We start from the raw sequence: 17,736 nt of genomic DNA on the forward strand, positions 1-17,736 counted from the left end.
ATATGACGGCGATTGTCATTCCTTGCGAATTCGTACACAATTAAAATGCAGACGGTAAATTGGTTGGAAAGGCGTATCAAATTGTTTGACCATATTTTGATTATGATGTGGATAAGTCTAAATGCAGTTTAAACGACATTATGCGTTACTTATTTTTGAGATTTATTGTTTACTAGCTTCCGCCCACGACTTTGTACGTGCATCCCGGTTTTTCCCCGTTCCCGCAAGAATTTCGAGAAATCCTTTCTTAGCGGATGCCTACGTCCTAACATCTACCTGCATGCCAAATTTCAGCCCGATACGTCCAGTGGTTTGGGCTGTGCGTTGATAGATCACTATATCAGTCACCTTTGAGTTTTATATATATAGATTAATATTTTCGTGGACGGACGAATAACTTTACTAAGATTAAATTTCATATTATACCTTAGATATTTCAACTAAGATATTATGTTAGATCGTTTGCACTATAATTGTACACATTATACATTATTCATTAATATCCTTAATTGCTAATACATGGGAAGTTTCAGCCTGTACACGACGCTTAGAGTAAAGGACTCAGATCTTGTTTATCCTAGCACATGTCTCGCAAGTTTTAGGATAAGCTGAGACTTTGAAACTCTAAAACTTACTTAGGAAAGTTTTAATGGGTATTGAGGTTACAGACATCTATTGTATACGATTTAATATAACCTTTGGAGCTATGAGGTGACACAGTGACCTATAAATTTGAAGTAATGAACTTTGTAAATAATAATATTTTATCAATTAAATTACATAAAATTTATAGATCAAAATATGAAATACATTTCAATCCAAATTGCGATAAAAGTTAAAAAGCAAAATTAATTAATTCTTCTTCATGTTTTAACGAAGCGATTATCAGGCAATTAAAAAGCATAAGTTTGTGTAATTTGAAGCACGTTTCTCATAACAAAGACGTTTCTTCACACACGGATATTATTTTTGCGCCCTGAAGCGTGGTATTAAGGAGCAAAAATAATTGCACCTCCACAATAGGCTTATACCCGAGAACTCTGTTATCACTACGAGCACTTAGGTCGCTTGATGCCCGCACAAGGTTGGAATAGGAATCAGAAAGGGTTCGCACCCACTGCCAACCATGCACGTCACGATCGGGACCCAACCTCGAATGAACGCTCATCTGAATTTCTCTAACCGTTTGGTTTTATGTAAGACGCGTTAATGATCGGCGTACATCTGTTCGATTGGATCGGATATGAATTGGAAATATGGATATTGATTGTAAGCTTTTGGAGGAATTATGAGAGGATTGGGAATGTTTAGTCCTTTTATTAAGATGAAATGAAAATAAAGTAAAATTTATTGAATAGTAAGAAAACAAACTATGATAAAATTTCGTCAGAATTTGCAGATTGCTGTGTTATAAAGTTTATTTTTAAGAAAAAGTTCATAGAAATCAATATCTAATTATTTTCATTCTTGGAAGCAAAGTCTATTTATCATACTCATTAACTCTAGACATAGAATTCGGGAAAATATATATTATATATGCTTTGCTTATATAGATTGATTCATTGAGCACACAATTTCTATAAAACTTCCCATATGAACTTACAACATATCTCTTAAAGAGTTTCATAAACCTAATATTATAATACACATAATCCTCACAGGCACACAGTATCGCATTTAACTCAAAGCAAAGTTTCAGGGAATTTAATAATTTATACACGATTTGCTTGAATCGTTTGACTTCGTTTGAGATTGAAGCGATTTTAGTTCCGGAAGTGAAGAATGGTCGTTCGTGAAATATATCTTTATGTAAAATTTCAGAGGTATTTTATTAAAGGGCTATTTGAAAAGATTAAAGCAGACGGTTGATGGGTTGTCATAAATAGACCGTCTTGTGGAAAATTCCATTTAGACTCAGTATCTTGTTACTAAATAAACATCTTGAAACGATACCCTACAAACTCGTTGAAATTATTGCGAATTTCATCAGTTTAATGTTTCATTTTGGAATGATAATATTATCATCCTTTTTGTGGACAGTTGTCAACCGAATTTTTACGGTGATTAGCTTTTTTGAAAGTATAAATGTAGGTTCCTATATAATGTTATTTTTAACGTGATAACGTTTTTAAAATCGTTTTTGTCGAGTGACATGTTCAGAAACTTGTGTCACACCAAAACCTCACGAGCGCGATCGCAGGTATAACGAGAGAGACACGGACCGATCTCCCGTCTCATCTCGAGTGCTGCCACCAATAAGACGTTATCACGTAAACATCTCGATCGTAAACCTACTTTACAAACAACCAATTTTTTTAATTTATATTTTCTGACTGTTAAGTACATGAGTATTCAAATAATGTTTCTTTTAGTTAAAATTATCGTCGTAAGCGTGTGGATTGCAAATTTATAAAAAAAAATCCTTTGGGAATCAGTAATATCAGTCCATTTGGATATTAAAATGTAACAAAGCTTATACAAGTTATAACTTTATATTTTTTGCTCGCTTTTACGGATTAACTTCATATTGATTTTGTAAATGTCAATGCACACGGGACAAGTAAACCTGACGGGGCTTTTATACAGAAAATATTTTATTTTATAAAGAAAAATATATATAAAAGAGCAACTATGGAGTTTCTTGCCGATTCTTCTCCATAGATACTGCTTTCCGAATCGGTGGTAAATGTTAAAAATACTTATGTAATGACGATTCGAAAATGCTACTAAATAGTAGTCTAATTGAAAATGAATGTTTGAGTTTGGGTTTGAGTTGAGTTATACTAATACATATTATAAAGAGGAAAGGTTTGTATGTATCTATGTATGGTTTTCACGCATAAACTACTGGACCGTTTTTTATGAAATTTGGCACAGATAATCTTTAGACCCTGAGAAAGAACATAGGCTACCTTTTATTGCGAATAATGTACCACGGGCGAAGCCGGAGCGGACCCTTAGTAAATAAAATGTAGGTACAAAAATATCAAATAAAATTTGGTAACATTTCACGACTAGGTTTTTGTTAACTGTACATTACATTCATTGAATATTTAACACAAACGCTATAACGTAACACTACTATATACGATCATGTTCATTTCTTGCACAAATAGCGTATTCATTTTCATTTATACGAAGAAATACAATATTACATTTTTGTTAATTAATTTGTTGCGAAACTTTATATAGGTACTTTCTAAATAATAATTCTAGTCACTTGATTACATACTATTTAATTTAAAATTTGAAATTTCATGTAGCAATGTCCATTATAGCATCCATAAATTATAAATTATCACGGCTTTAATGTTCAAGACTTAGTGCTTCTAATTTACCTATACTATTATAATAAATTTACTAATAGATAAAGTTCCACGAAATGTTCGTGGGACGTAATATCAGAAACTACAACTAATCCCATTCAGAAAATTTCTTCACTAATTGATACATTATTTTTCAAGATTTATTTTTCTAAAATATGTCCAATTTATGATAAGACTTCGTCTATTTTACATCGTTGTATAGTTCATACGTCGGCGTCGCCTATATTTACGGGCCATGTATACGCAGTCGAAAGTGACACATACTGCTATTTCAGTCCGTGCGTTTCGTATGCGATCGCATAATATTTTATTTTCAGTGCGTACTCATGTTTATTTGTAGATGAGTCGAGCGAGCCGGATATTTAGAACAATCTGTGACATGATTCTATTTGTTCTATCTGTGCAAATGACGTACCGTTTCACTCGAAATTTCCTCGAAAATTATGTTTAAACATTAGGCGACTCCGTTGTTTTATCGCGCTCTTAATAGCCGTCACAATGTATGCTTTGTAACACTGTATCATCCATAAAACTTTATGTGCACGCATTAACCAATGAACTGAAACCTCTCATTTCGTTTGAATAATATTAAGGGCGAAATAAATAACATCCCGTCAGTCCAAAACCATGAATTCATAAAACATTGTTTCATAAAGTTAATTGAACATTGAAAGTTTAAAAAGATTCCGCTCATTAAAAACAGATCAGATTTTCTTCGCCGATAAACACGGCGTTTTAGTTAAAAATGTTTGGACACATAAAGCTTCGCAAACGACTGCGAAACAAATAAAAAGGGCAGGAATTGGAAAGTTCGTAACTCGCTGTAATTTTAAGTCAGTGAAACGGGAGTATCTGAGTGTCGGAATTGCAAATCGACTCGTGCTCAGCTTAGTGGAAAGACAAGGATGTATTTAAATTAATTTCCGTGAACATTACTGATCAACGTTTACATTGGATGAACAGGCGATAGGAAATATCCTGTTTTGAGGAAATAATATTGTGCTATATATTATATAACTAATATAACAATTTCTCTCAAATTTCTACGGAATTTGGGTATGATACATATTAGATACTAATAATAATAATAATTATCTTATCCATTGTTAGTTCCACTTTCCGTGGCTCAACTCAAACACAAAATAAATAGTATTAGAATATAATTAATAAAATTCGTTGTTAATTTTTCGTTGCGTATCACATAACATGTTATTATTTAGCAAATAACACAGAGAGCTATAATTCAGTATAAATTATTTATATCAAACTAAGAAAAAGGATAGACATGTTTTCTTGTGCAATTTTCAAAGAATGTTGCTTGGATAACCGTCGGTCCCTTTGTAAAATTGTTTAGGTAATTACGTACTAATGGACATCAATCTTCAGGAAGGGCTTTGTTTAGGGTAAGGCTTTTAAAAACGTAAAATTTATTACTCAATGCAAATTAAAACCGAAAGTTTCATTAAGGATACGAAAGAAAAGGGACAAGTTTAGCTCACGGAGTTGGAAATTTTGTAGATATTTATTTGTTTCTATTTCAATAGGTACTCAATGACGTACCTACATAGTACATAAATAAGAAATTAATGAACTACTCATTATCCAGTTTAATTATCCTTTAGAAAAGCTATTCAACGTTAATGTTGGCAGTGTTTTAGGTACACTCATTACAGCAATGAAGCCTGAACCATTGTTAGTGTGTTACATTTATTAATAAATGTACCTGCCTTTGTTTTGTTGAAATTATGCCTAGCTCGTAAGTATTATTGAGGTAAATATTTTTTAGTACGATTTGCTTTATTAAGCTTAGTAAATATGTATTTAGAGTACAGGGATTATTTACAAACATATAAGACAGAATACTGCATTGTGCCCCTACAGGCAAATTTTTATATGTATACTATATTATAATAATATTGTAGAAATCGAAGTGATATCAATTCTCTTAGTCAATTATATTGACAAGTAATGTTGTCATGGGTGCAAAGGCATAGAGTTTATCAATATGAAGAAATGGATTTCGTATAAAACCATGGGGCATAAGAAGTTATTGTATTTCGCTAGCACATTAAGGTTACAAAAATGTTTTCACAAATATATCGTTGTGGGTTGCTTGCTTACAAAACAAGTATGAAAACGTAATTATAATATGCACAGATCAAAAAAACTCGGCTAGCCTGTTGCGCCCCGGGGTAAATGCTGCCTAACAATATTTTTTCATAAAATACCCTTACATTTTATGTAGAGATTCGCTTTTCAAGTCTGTTTTCCTTTCATTAATACTGTGATGTAGCGGTCTGGTTACGGGCCTTTTTGTATTTAAAAATCAATTTTCCATTAAAATATTTCTTGTCTGTCATTGAATAGCGTATAGATGAAAGATTGAATGAGAGCCGAGCTTCGTATTTTATTTAATATTCTTTTTATCCATGCTTATATAACTTCAATAAAGAAAAAAATAAACTAGACGGACACGTGCGAGATTTAGTAGTTTATAAATAAGAGGTCAAATATAAGATTATGATGCTTATTCTTTAAATTTTTATTATTAGAACATCAGTCGTCGTATAGCCGCCTTTCAGCTTGCAAGTCTACTTGCAGGTGGAAACGCGGAATTAGACTTGCAAGCTACTGTCAGACACACTGTCGGACATTTCTTGCGGAAGTTTTGTTGCAGATGGAAAGGCGGCCTATGACTGGTTCGCTTGTTTATAGTTCATAGTTACTCTATTTCAAAAATTATTATAATGAATAAATATGATTTCTATCTTACTCCGACTAATGTTATCATATCATAAGCCTACACAAGATCGCTGATTTGCTTACATAATATTCACACATTGCCTTTCGAGTGAAAAGCGATTGTTTAAAAAATTTGTGGCTTAATTTGGATTTATGAATTAAATTTCCAATGGAATTTTTAGCGTTATTTATTGAGGTAAGTACAATAAGGGCTTAAACAATTTATCATTTGAACAACCAAATGAAAAGAAAGGAGTAATGTTTGCTAATTGTTAACTTTGCACGCTTTCTTTTCCTATAATATCTAGTCATGATCCAATTCTTATTAGAAAAAGTGATTACTGATAATTACAAATAAGACATTATTATATGTGTCTTCAGTCGTTCAACAAGATAATAATATAAAGATTAATATGATTTAGCGAGCTTCAATTATTGATTGCTTGGAAGCTGTAGATACGACCTGACGTTATCGCGATAGTGGTGTGCGAAATAAATTTTTGTGTAGATTCTTAAACGATAAGCACGTTATACGATATAGCGAATGTAATGTATGTCCATTTCTTAGCTATTCATAGTAAGTCTAATCTGATTGCATGTAATGAAGTCAGAAATAGTTGTTTTGAAGCCAACGCAGTTAATTAAAGGCACTGATACAGACGAAAATTATTCTCGTGGTTGTGACGAATTAAAGCCCGTAATTATGTTGGTGCGAACTGTTGCGTATTTTTGGCAAAATATCATCATAATTGTAGCCTTTTTTACGTTATTTGTTACGTAATTATGACTGTTTAATAAAGATTCGCTTCTAAACGATTACATTCTTCGTTCGACTACTGAATATAATTTCTTTATGTTAGTATGTTTTAACAAAATTTATTTCTTACATTTCATTTCTAAGAAACAAGAGCTCTTTTATATCTCATAAATTTGTATTATTTTTTTCCTAATAAATGCAAATTATCAAGGAAATTATCTAGTCTAAAAAATATTTGTTTTTCTTAATGTAGATAAATTTATATTTATGTGATCAGAATTTGTTAACCTTCAAAATAAAATTGTATTTTTTCCACCAAGAATCACGCTCAGGTCTAAAAGCTAACAATTGCAGAAGCAGAAAATAAGTTGAATCCATATATCACCAGATCACGTCCACGTCACAGTTTCATATTGCTTGTTTAGCCGGACTATTGTTTCACGCGGTAACACAATATTTTTTCAAAAGGTGCCCATGCAGTGTACGCCCTGAATCATCAATGAGTACAAAAAGTCGCGTACTAAATTCCCTGTATTAAAACGTCAAGCCACCAATGGAAGCGTGCGCATTATAACCCATTTCAAGAGCGACCGTCATTTCGTATCTCCATTGCTAAATTATGGGCCTATTCAAAGGGTCAGCTATCGTATCGGGACATCGGAACTGCAATGCAGAGCACGTACTGTTCAGTCCACGTTGTACGCAGTAGAACGCCTGTACTCGGATTATGCAGAGTGGAAAAATGTATGTCATAGGGTCATGTCATGCGAAGAATTTATCATTTTTATAGGTATGAAATATGATATTCTAAATAAATGAGTTAAAAAGAATTTACTTAAATTCTTTTTAACTCTGGACACTTGTCCAGAGTTCCATTAATGCTTTTATGTGAGTTTCTAGGTTTCTAGATTTGTTCTGTTCTAATGTTTAGTCAGAAATAATATAACTCCACACAGAAGGTTGCCTGGAAGAGATCACTCTAAAGTTATAAGGCCGCCTTCTGTGCTGGACTACTTTTAAGTTTTAATTTTAAGAATTTATTTGTATGCCAGCACAATAAAGTGTACGATAACCTGCGATGATAATTGATTTCCTTTGATTTCCACTTATTACAAGGTATCGACTCAAATGTAGAGGTCGTGTAGAGTCTTTATTAATAGTCTTGTGTCAACATTCCGATGTTATAATTAAAAAAAAATTAGTAAACATATATTTAATTAATATCCTCCATATAAATTACCCAATTACTGCCTTGAAGCGAACGCTTGCCAGCATTAGTCACGTATGCTCGTAAAGTTGCTTGACCATTAGGTCTGGTACCTAACGACTAAGTTTCTAAAATAAAATAAAGTTGACTCGCACTTTATATATACTATCCATTAAAGCTATAAACACGTTCATCTGTCACTCTAAAATACATCTATTAGTCAGAACTGAGATCAGGAATAGTCGCTATCGCAGGTACAGTCCAATTAGTTGCGCCGTCACAAATCAAAACAAATAGACTACAATGTAACATTGAAATTATAAATTGTAATCACAATCACAATGTTGCTTCCTACTCATTGTTTACAAATATAATGATGCGTAAATAATTAAGAAACAGCGAGGAGTATAGGAGCTATTTGTCAGTCATTATTTGGAATTGATTCTGTGTACGATAGGTGCACTTGGCAGACGATCATTGAGACAAGGTTCACCATCAATTGTTTACTTTAATATTACATTGTATGTATGGATGTCAATATAATTTGTTACCACCTTGTCAATGTATAGTTGATGTAGATATAGCAATGAATGAAAAATGGTATCTAAATATCATTTTTCAAATGGTAACACAAAGAACACATTAAAATCTCAAACTTTTATCCCATTTCTAACGTAGTGTCAAATATAAATTTTGTATAAAAAAACTGTTATGAATCAAGCCTCGAGTATAAATTAAAATAAACTAAAAACATAACAGAGGAAGTTTCACCGTGGTTTTTGTACAAATGCCAACGAAAAAATATTGGAACATATATTGTTTTTGAATGAGGTACTAGTAAAAAAACGAAGACGAAAAACACATTCGCAGAAATGCTATATTTTTGAAGGACCATTATTTGTATTTAAATAGCTTAAAATAGACCAAAGAAGCTTGAAATGTTGTTTAAAATATTTAATTAATAAATTGTTGAAATCCATTAATAATGACATGAGTTCCTGTTACCTGCACGTATAATAAGAACTTAATATTTTTAAATTAACATTTTTTATATTCGTACATTAAAACTATAAAACAAAGCTTACTTTTTATCGAATGAATTCGTAAAATATAGTGCGACAGATGTGTGGGGCGCATTCCAGTGGACACTTCGGTAGGGAATAAATAGACAACAGATGGGTCAACGACATATGCACTATCTTCACAAGATTAATATATACTTCCCTACAGACTTCCCTCTCATTATCAGTTACCATTGGAAGTAAACAAAAAATGGGTAAAAAATAACTTATTAAAAAAAAGCGTGTAATGCCGAGCACGCGTGTCAGAAGTGAAACTTCTTTAGCAATATGGTATTGCCATAACGTGTCCTTGAAATTTTACTCTCAATGCGCCAAAAGAAGTTTCACTTCAAAAATGTACTGATAAATTGTTTCCGGAATCATAGTGAATCCTTAATCATAGTGAATTTCAACACATCTATTGAAATAAGTGAATTATTCCAACGGGAATAAACACAAAAGCTAATGTTGTATCGTAAATTATACTCTATATTTAAATATATAATTAACGATGACCGGTATACCCTTCTTTCGCGTTTCTTTAAAAAAATCAGAAGACAATTATTTGACGTCACGAATCCCAAAATTTAATATTAATAGAATAATTGTTCTTGTGTGTCTTCAGTAAATCTGGAGAAGTCCATACCCTTGAAACATAATACTCTACCAACAATAGAATTAATTAAATTCGCTTTACAAGTAAAATTAAATTTTAATTACCCCTTGATATAAACAGAACCAAAATAAGTGAAAGTGTTGAAAAAGTGAATCTGTACAAGGCTTAATTAAATTGTAAGCAATTTGAATATTAATTACTTTACAAAGAATTTCAAAATATAATTTATTTTTTTACTCGACTCACTCGCTTTTACATCCCTATTTCGATACCGACATTATATTTACAGGAATATTTTTAAGAACATTTATGTATCTTGTCAGCTAGTGTTTATGAAGAGAAATAGGAAAATTATGAACAGATATGCCAATTTAGAAAAAAAATACATGAATACGTCTACTAAACAATATTTAATGGACCGCTTCGTAATTGAAAAACGAAAAGTGTATTCATAAACGTGGTCGCAGCTCTTAAATAATAACATAAATTTATTGATATTCTCCCGATGACATGTGCAAGCTTATATTACGAGAATTCCTTTGAATGATATAACTTTCATAATTTACACTCTGGCACTACTCCAGTGTATGTTTTGGTAGGTACAACGGTCGGAAGGGTTTACTTGGAATGTGTTTTTGTGTCATCTACGCATCCATGCCAATATGGTGTCATACAACTAGAGCCAAAAACTCATTAAATTGTTTATTTTAATGCGTAGAGTTTCTGAGTTCTGAGTAATGCATTTGTGGTAATTCTACAATTATTACATTTTCTTTTTAGAATTTTTTCATTAGACTTGCAATATCTTCTACTTTTGTTACACTTCCTTCTAAAGTATCACATATTTATTGGTGATAGAAATCCTTTCTTTTCTTTTATCCTGAATTGCATTACAAATAGATCGTCTGTCTCATCTGAGAATAACTATTTATCTAGCATATGGACTGCTTCGGGACGCTTTAGGCCGTCTCCGTCCTCACATTGCCCTCAACAAACAGCTACCGAGAGTGTAACAACACAGAACAGCCTGATGTCAACAGATTGCACGTCTCCAATCCTGTGAGAATTGACAATTTATTAGTTGGTAGCAAATAGTAATGGTGCATAGAATTCGATCTATTTTAGTCGAAAATTTTGATGTTCTATACAGTCTGAAATTACTAGGTATATATCTAGATAGAATGATCCCCGAAGTCCTTCCATCAGGTTATTCCATTGTTATTAATTGAAGGTGAAAGAGATATATTTAAAGAAGAAGCCAAATCTCAAGAATTTTGTTTACTCATGATAAAAAGTTGTATTTTTAGATAATATTTCTGTACTGTATGTTTTTAATTAGATCTAATGGAAATGGTTGGCATAGTGCTAGAGATAATGAAGGAAATGTTTGTTTATTAGACGCCCGTCTAATAAAATTGATTTTAAACAAGTTTAATGTAATTTATATGTCCGTTTTATGTTAGTAAATTTGATAACAATGGTTGGGGTTGCGCCAAGTTTAATATTTAAATAAAATTCGAAATAATTCATGTGATTTATTAACCATTATATAAATCAGAACGGCAATTACATATTTTATCAGATATTTAGCTACTTTATGGATATTTAAATTGGGGTTCTCGTTAGGCTTTTTGTGAATCACATAAAATACATATGACTCTACATTATTGACCTATTTCAGTTTATTATGTTCAGGATTAAATGATATAATAATACTCATTTATTCTTTATTTAATGCAAAAAAAATTTATAGAATTAAAATTAAATAATAATGTACAACAGTAGAGTAGAACAGAACAGCTGTAGAAAGATCTATCCACTATAGTCCAAAATATTTAAAAACTATAGGACGAAGCTCAATAGTTTGTTTTATTTGAGGTTCTGTTTAGAATTAAGGCCTTCATAAAATACATATACTGATTCATGTATAAGACCAGACCATATACCACAATAGCTGAAAATTTCCATTAACGTAAGATGCTGTTGCTCTCTGACGTCACTTCTGTTGCAATCTTAGTAATGCAATCGGCGTCATGCCGCTTCCTGTGTTGAAACGCTTCCAAAACAGATCATTAAATAACAATATTATGAGTTCATGTATTGTGAACTCGATGTAACAAATTGATTATCTTTCTTTATAGCGAAGTGTATGCTTTCTTGTAGATATTGGGCAGATGTGTTTCGCAGCTGTTTCCCTGGTGTTTTTCGTGCTGTTTACTGCAATATCGATTTTTTTTATCGTATCGGGGACCATTTACAATACATTCATGTGCCCATAGAGCGAGCAGCCTCGCGAGCAATTGCTGTGCAAAGTCTAAGTAGACGTGGGTCGGCCAAGGAAAATGGCGTGTGCTGTCATTTTGCTTGGCTGACCAATGTCAAGAGCCCGCCCGCTCTGTGAAAACCCGCCTTATCAATATTACATATATCGAAGAGGTAGTCGATCGATCGCAGGAGGCGATCAAATATCTTCAGTTTCTAATGCATATAATATATTTTCATGAGTAACATAAGGGCGATATGATTTATTCAGGTACAATTGTCCGATCAAGAATGCCGAGCGAATATTCCTTAAAAATGAAAATAATATAATTGCATAATTCATGTCTACATTCAATTCGAAATACATAATTCAGAAGCAAATTTTGTGACTTGATTAATATTTGATTTTGCCATTCGTGCGTAATTTTTAAATTATACTCAATCATATTATAGGCTCAGATATAGATACCATTTTCTGAATGCAATTTATGTTTGCCAATAAAAGTTACATTCATATACGTATATTACAAACTATTTATCTTTCGTTATAATTTTATTCCTTTCTTTGTTCATTCTAAATTCCTAAAATATCAAAAGAGAATTCATACATTGTTCTAATTGGCAGCCGTTGGCGGATTAAAAGTTGGCTTTGACTTTTAAAAAGCCAAACAGAAACTTGTAATGAAACGTAACTTCGATGGATTAGTTGTGAACGCATTCAGGTGATACGGGTCAAGCCATTTGTTCCGGGGTAGTTGCGAACTTTCAACCCGCCGAGGATAGAACTCGTTAATTAATAAGGTTTTCCTTTTACGGACGTTATTTTTTATGTTCAAATAAATTGGAAATGGTCAGTACTTTGAAACTAATTAATTGAGATCGTGATCTTTAGTGATTGTTAGGTGATCTTTAATGATGTACAGTATTTTGGAATAGTACCTACACTGTACGTTTGTGACAGAGTTTGATAATGATGTAAGCCTTCTTAATCTTTTAGTTACATTTTAATTAGTTGTATTTGACTATAGATAAAAATAATTTGTATCAATAATATGGTATCCAGATAATTCAATTAATGTTATTATTGGCAATAATATACCAACATAACAATACTAAGCCTCGTGTACATAATCATCTAATTAATTACACAAGCAAAGAAACTATGTATTTACAAAGTTCATAGAAACCGAAACTAATAAAACAAGTGGAAGATTTAGAAATTGTAACACATTTACAGACAAATATTGAATAAAGTTTAAAAAATTTCCCCAAACAACTCTGCAATTCCATCCTTTCTCGAAACACCCAAAACAACTTACTGATGTATCGAACTCAAAGCTCAATGCTTCAGGCGATTGAAACTAGTGGAACGGCAAAATATATTTGCTAGGTCAGCGGTACTAACTCGGTGACTACAATCTAGCGGAGGCACCGCTTTACGAGTTCCGGCAAACTGCTGACTGCGTACTAAAATCTCTTTCATCTTCAATCGAGACTCAGTTTTGATTGTAGATACCCGTAGTTGTGGTAGGAATTAGGATCGTTTTTGGATGATGTTAATGGCACTTGGTGCCGGAATTTTTTGATAAATCTTTCGTTGCACGAGATAATAGTACTTTATTAATACGTATGTAAATTGTATAATGCAATAAGAACAGTTGTTTTGAATACTATGTTAAGACGATACACAAAAAAAAATCCACTGCTTGGCGGGCGGAGTCTAATAGCTCGCTATCGCGAACGCCGGTGTGCGCGAAGTCATTCATTGCAAACTCGCCGCGCTGCCGCTGGCTGACTCGGGACAAACATGTATGGAGTCGTCATACAGTTATAATATTGTTATACATTTATTCAATTGTTGATTTATTGGTTTTATTTTCTTGCTTAGAAACAAATAATCTTCTTTCCAACAACTACTTAGACATTATTAATAATTATTATTATTTCGTAATGTTTACTTTATTACAAAATAATACAGGTTATAAATAATCTTTAAAATAACAAAAAATATTGTTACTCTGAAAAAATGAAATGGTACTCAATAACGCGGACTACTGAATTGATTTAGATAGAATTTGATGCTGACGTAGATATTACATCATGCCCAGAAATGAAAGGTACTATTTCTGAAAGAAGTTATAAACCCTAATTCTTCTCAGTCAAAGTCAAGAGTGGAAGATATCACTAATACAGTAAAACTGATGCGAAACTTTGGATGTTAATTTGTATATTTTTTTGTTAGTTGTTACTTAATCACGTCAAGACTACATTACCAATTTTGATAAAATATAGCTAATTGCCTGGATTTACACATAGGATACTTTTTATCCGAACTGAACACTTCTGTGGGATAAAACAGGATTCACGATATAACCTAATTCCACGCGGGCAAAGCCGCGGTCGGAATGATATTTTTTTAAATAAAAAAATTGTTTAAAAAAAACACAAAATATATTGACGCATGTATTTATTTTTTGCACTCTATTATAATTGTAATTATTCATTACAAATAATCAAAATAAAATAGCCAGAACAAAGTTAGGCCCTGGTAGGGTAGGTAGGCAGGTACAGCAATGTGAGACGAACACTGGCTTATTTATACCAATAATAATGTATTATAAACATTAAATTAAGTTTACTTTCTAACAACAAAAATACATAATATTAGCTAATGTGAAAGCGAATCAACCAATCATCCCACAAAAATGAAATGTGCACACAAATATTCATCCAAATCGGTTCATGTCATTAGGAGGAGTGACTGCAGCGCCATCTTCCAGGCCCAATTGTGTTTCCAGATCACCCAGGAACTCAATTTAATATACTTACACAAAATTTTTCGAAATGAAAACTCACATTACTATGTAAATATGAATATAAACCTGTTTTATTACTAAGCAATTTCCCGCACAGGTGTAGTATGTATAAATGAAATAAATATCAACATCAAATTCTTTATACAACATACTTATCTACCACCTTCTAAGAAATGTAATTCTTGAAATTATTTCGTATTTTTTTAAATATAATACTACTCCATTGAGCTCCTGTTCCATATTATGTCCGCCATACTTCCACTAAGTTCACCATGATTTTTTATTTCTTTGCACTTTGTTGCTTTTTGCTAAAAATGGAATCATGCGATAAAACCAGTAGAACGTTGATAACATACATTTTTGACTGAATAAAGGTACTTACGAAGGAGTGGGTTCACATTGTGAACAATCAGTGGGTTTATTTTCCTTCTGGATTCCGGATTTCTGAAAAGATTATCTATGCTATAAATGAAAAAATCTTACACATTCGTTATGTACTTAAAACAGGGGTACATATCAAACATCGTCTATAATACAATTATCATCAAATTTAAAATAAAACCAACTTACTTCATTAATTTGTTCCAATTGTAAGCATTCTTTTTCCTCCAACCTTTATGTTTCTTCTTCTTATTTTCTTTATTGTCCCCATTTGTCTCATTTTGTCTCATCGTGTTGTCACCCTTTTTTACGATTGCGCGAGCGACACAAGTTCCCCGTGTGACGGCCGTAGCGGGAATGACTCGTACAGCGATCGGGGTAGGAAGGTACAGGGCGGCTCTCGCTATATTGGCTGGTCGCGCGCTAATTTCAAGTATTTCTTGTTTATTTCAAAACCATCGCATATTTCAAAATTCTAAATCGGTAGACGTATAGGTTGTATATTTTATAGTTAATATCCAAAAAGTCGTAACTTTACGTTTGTTATTTTGAAGATGCCAGAGATTATAAAAAAATAACAATGAGAACTTTGTATTTTTTTTCTATCGAGAAAATATCATGGAATCATGTTTCTAAAACGGTAGACGTATTGTGTTACTATTGAACTTTCTTGTCAAGAATTTTCATCACGACAACTTTAATAATATAAAAATTACGAAGGTTTAAAAAGGGCCGTAAATGTTAGAAAAATTAATTCATCACCTTAAGACTAATTTGATGGCTGACAAATTTTGTCAACACTTACACGATTTTCCTTTTTAATAAACTTATATAAGAAAGAAAAACACCCCAATTGATCAAGACATCTATAGGTGTATGTGTTACGATGTTGACTGGCTTGACTGAAGTTCGATAAACCATATTATGGTATCTAAATTATGTATTTCGATTTCAAAAAATAACAAAAATTTAAAGGCTTTACATTGAGATATACATATGGAGACGACACCGCCTACATCACTTATGTTCTGCTCAACATAAGCCATATGGCTTAACTGCACGCTCATTTTTTATTTGTTTTAAAGTGAAACGCATCAAATATGCCTTCGTGTGTGTTACGATATTTCATAAATGATACAAATAATACGGAAAAGTGACTAACATAACTTTTCATCGGTAAGTACTTAACTAGATAATAATTTTTAAAACATAGAGCTACTTAGTTGGAGCAAAAAAATGGCGCACAGATTTTGTTCGTGGTGTCTCCTCCATACGTAGTAATATTATCTCAATGAGGCTTTACTATTATTTTTATTTATTTATTAGTAGACACATGGTAGACACCTTTTTTCTCCTAGACCTTCTAATAATTCCAACTACCTATACTTAAACAACATAGTCTCACATATAATACATGAGTAGAAGATCCTAAAAAAGCTCAGAATCACAATATAATATGCATGCGTACATCGTAGATGGGAAGGATCTTATGTAAAAAGCTATTATCCCCAACATTATCCATATCCAATTACGCTAGCGAGTACCTATAATGCTACTACAGTATGTTCCATTATTAATTCCGCCTACGATGACGGTTGTATTTCATATTTTGGTGACTAAGCTTGACATATTGCTGTGTATGCGTGTATTACAAGTATTATTGACATAAACAATGAGAAGGGTAAACACTGGGAGGTCTAAACTCATTACATTGTACTTGAAAGGTATGTATTAGTTAACCCTTTCAAACCGATCACCCACAATGTCTTCACATAAATTAATGGTTAATTGCTATTTGCCTCATGTGTAATCGCTTTATGATGTGTGTAAGGAACTTAAAATAAACCTAGTTTTGGTACAGGAACTATTAATTAATTATGTATGTGTGTAAATAGTGCAATTATTTTGTAACTCTTATATTTTTAACATCAATTTTTAAGCGTCTACGTGACAAGTTACCACCTACATGCTTTTTCTCAATTTAGAAAGATTCTAAAAACAATAATAAAACAACGAAATAGATATGAAATCCACTCAACGGTTCGAACACATTTATTTCAACGAGTAAAATTGTAATAAAAACTATTTACTACACCCTGAAAGAGACAAGGATCAGACATCAGTGATTCTATATAACGTATTTAAAAACTATATACATAAACCGAAATATTGCGAAAACGTGTCCTCAGGACTGAATAAATAGTTAATCTCCTTAGAGCTCAATGTGTTTATGGTCCATTGAAATGTTTAGAGGTACAACGTGAGACCGTCGAATTAATCCTATGTGCTAAACTACTTACAACTTTATTTCTTGTATTTGCAGAGATCACCTGCAAAACATTGGGAGATAACGTATTTATTTCATTTGGAAAGTGTTTTCTACATGCTTGGATTGCGTTATGTTTGGTTTTCTTATATAAATATGTTAGCAATGTTTTGCTTATTTTAGAAAATTTTCATCAATTAAACTAAGAAGCATAGGAGTGTAACTCTTGCATTATTACACTTGCTGCTCTACATAAATCACATAATAATATAGTTTAGTTTAGCTAGTATAATAATATAGTT

General features: G+C 32.1%; 1 long non-coding RNA gene across 1 annotated transcript; it reads right to left on the reverse strand.

Annotated features, from left to right (window-relative positions):
- Positions 1-14,413: 14,413 nt before the first annotated feature.
- LOC149900754 (uncharacterized) lies at positions 14,414-15,933 on the reverse strand. Its single transcript, XR_016457737.1, has 3 exons — positions 15,358-15,933; positions 15,170-15,231; positions 14,414-15,095 (listed from the first exon to the last, which is right to left on the reverse strand). It is a non-coding gene; the product is annotated as an uncharacterized LOC149900754 (long non-coding RNA).
- Positions 15,934-17,736: the final 1,803 nt, after the last annotated feature.

The sequence above is a fragment of the Colias eurytheme genome, chromosome 18, assembly GCF_061535395.1.
Source record: "Colias eurytheme isolate Ceu_HAF_F1 chromosome 18, ilColEury1 Martin Lab GWU primary, whole genome shotgun sequence".
Lineage (NCBI taxonomy): Eukaryota > Metazoa > Arthropoda > Insecta > Lepidoptera > Pieridae > Colias > Colias eurytheme.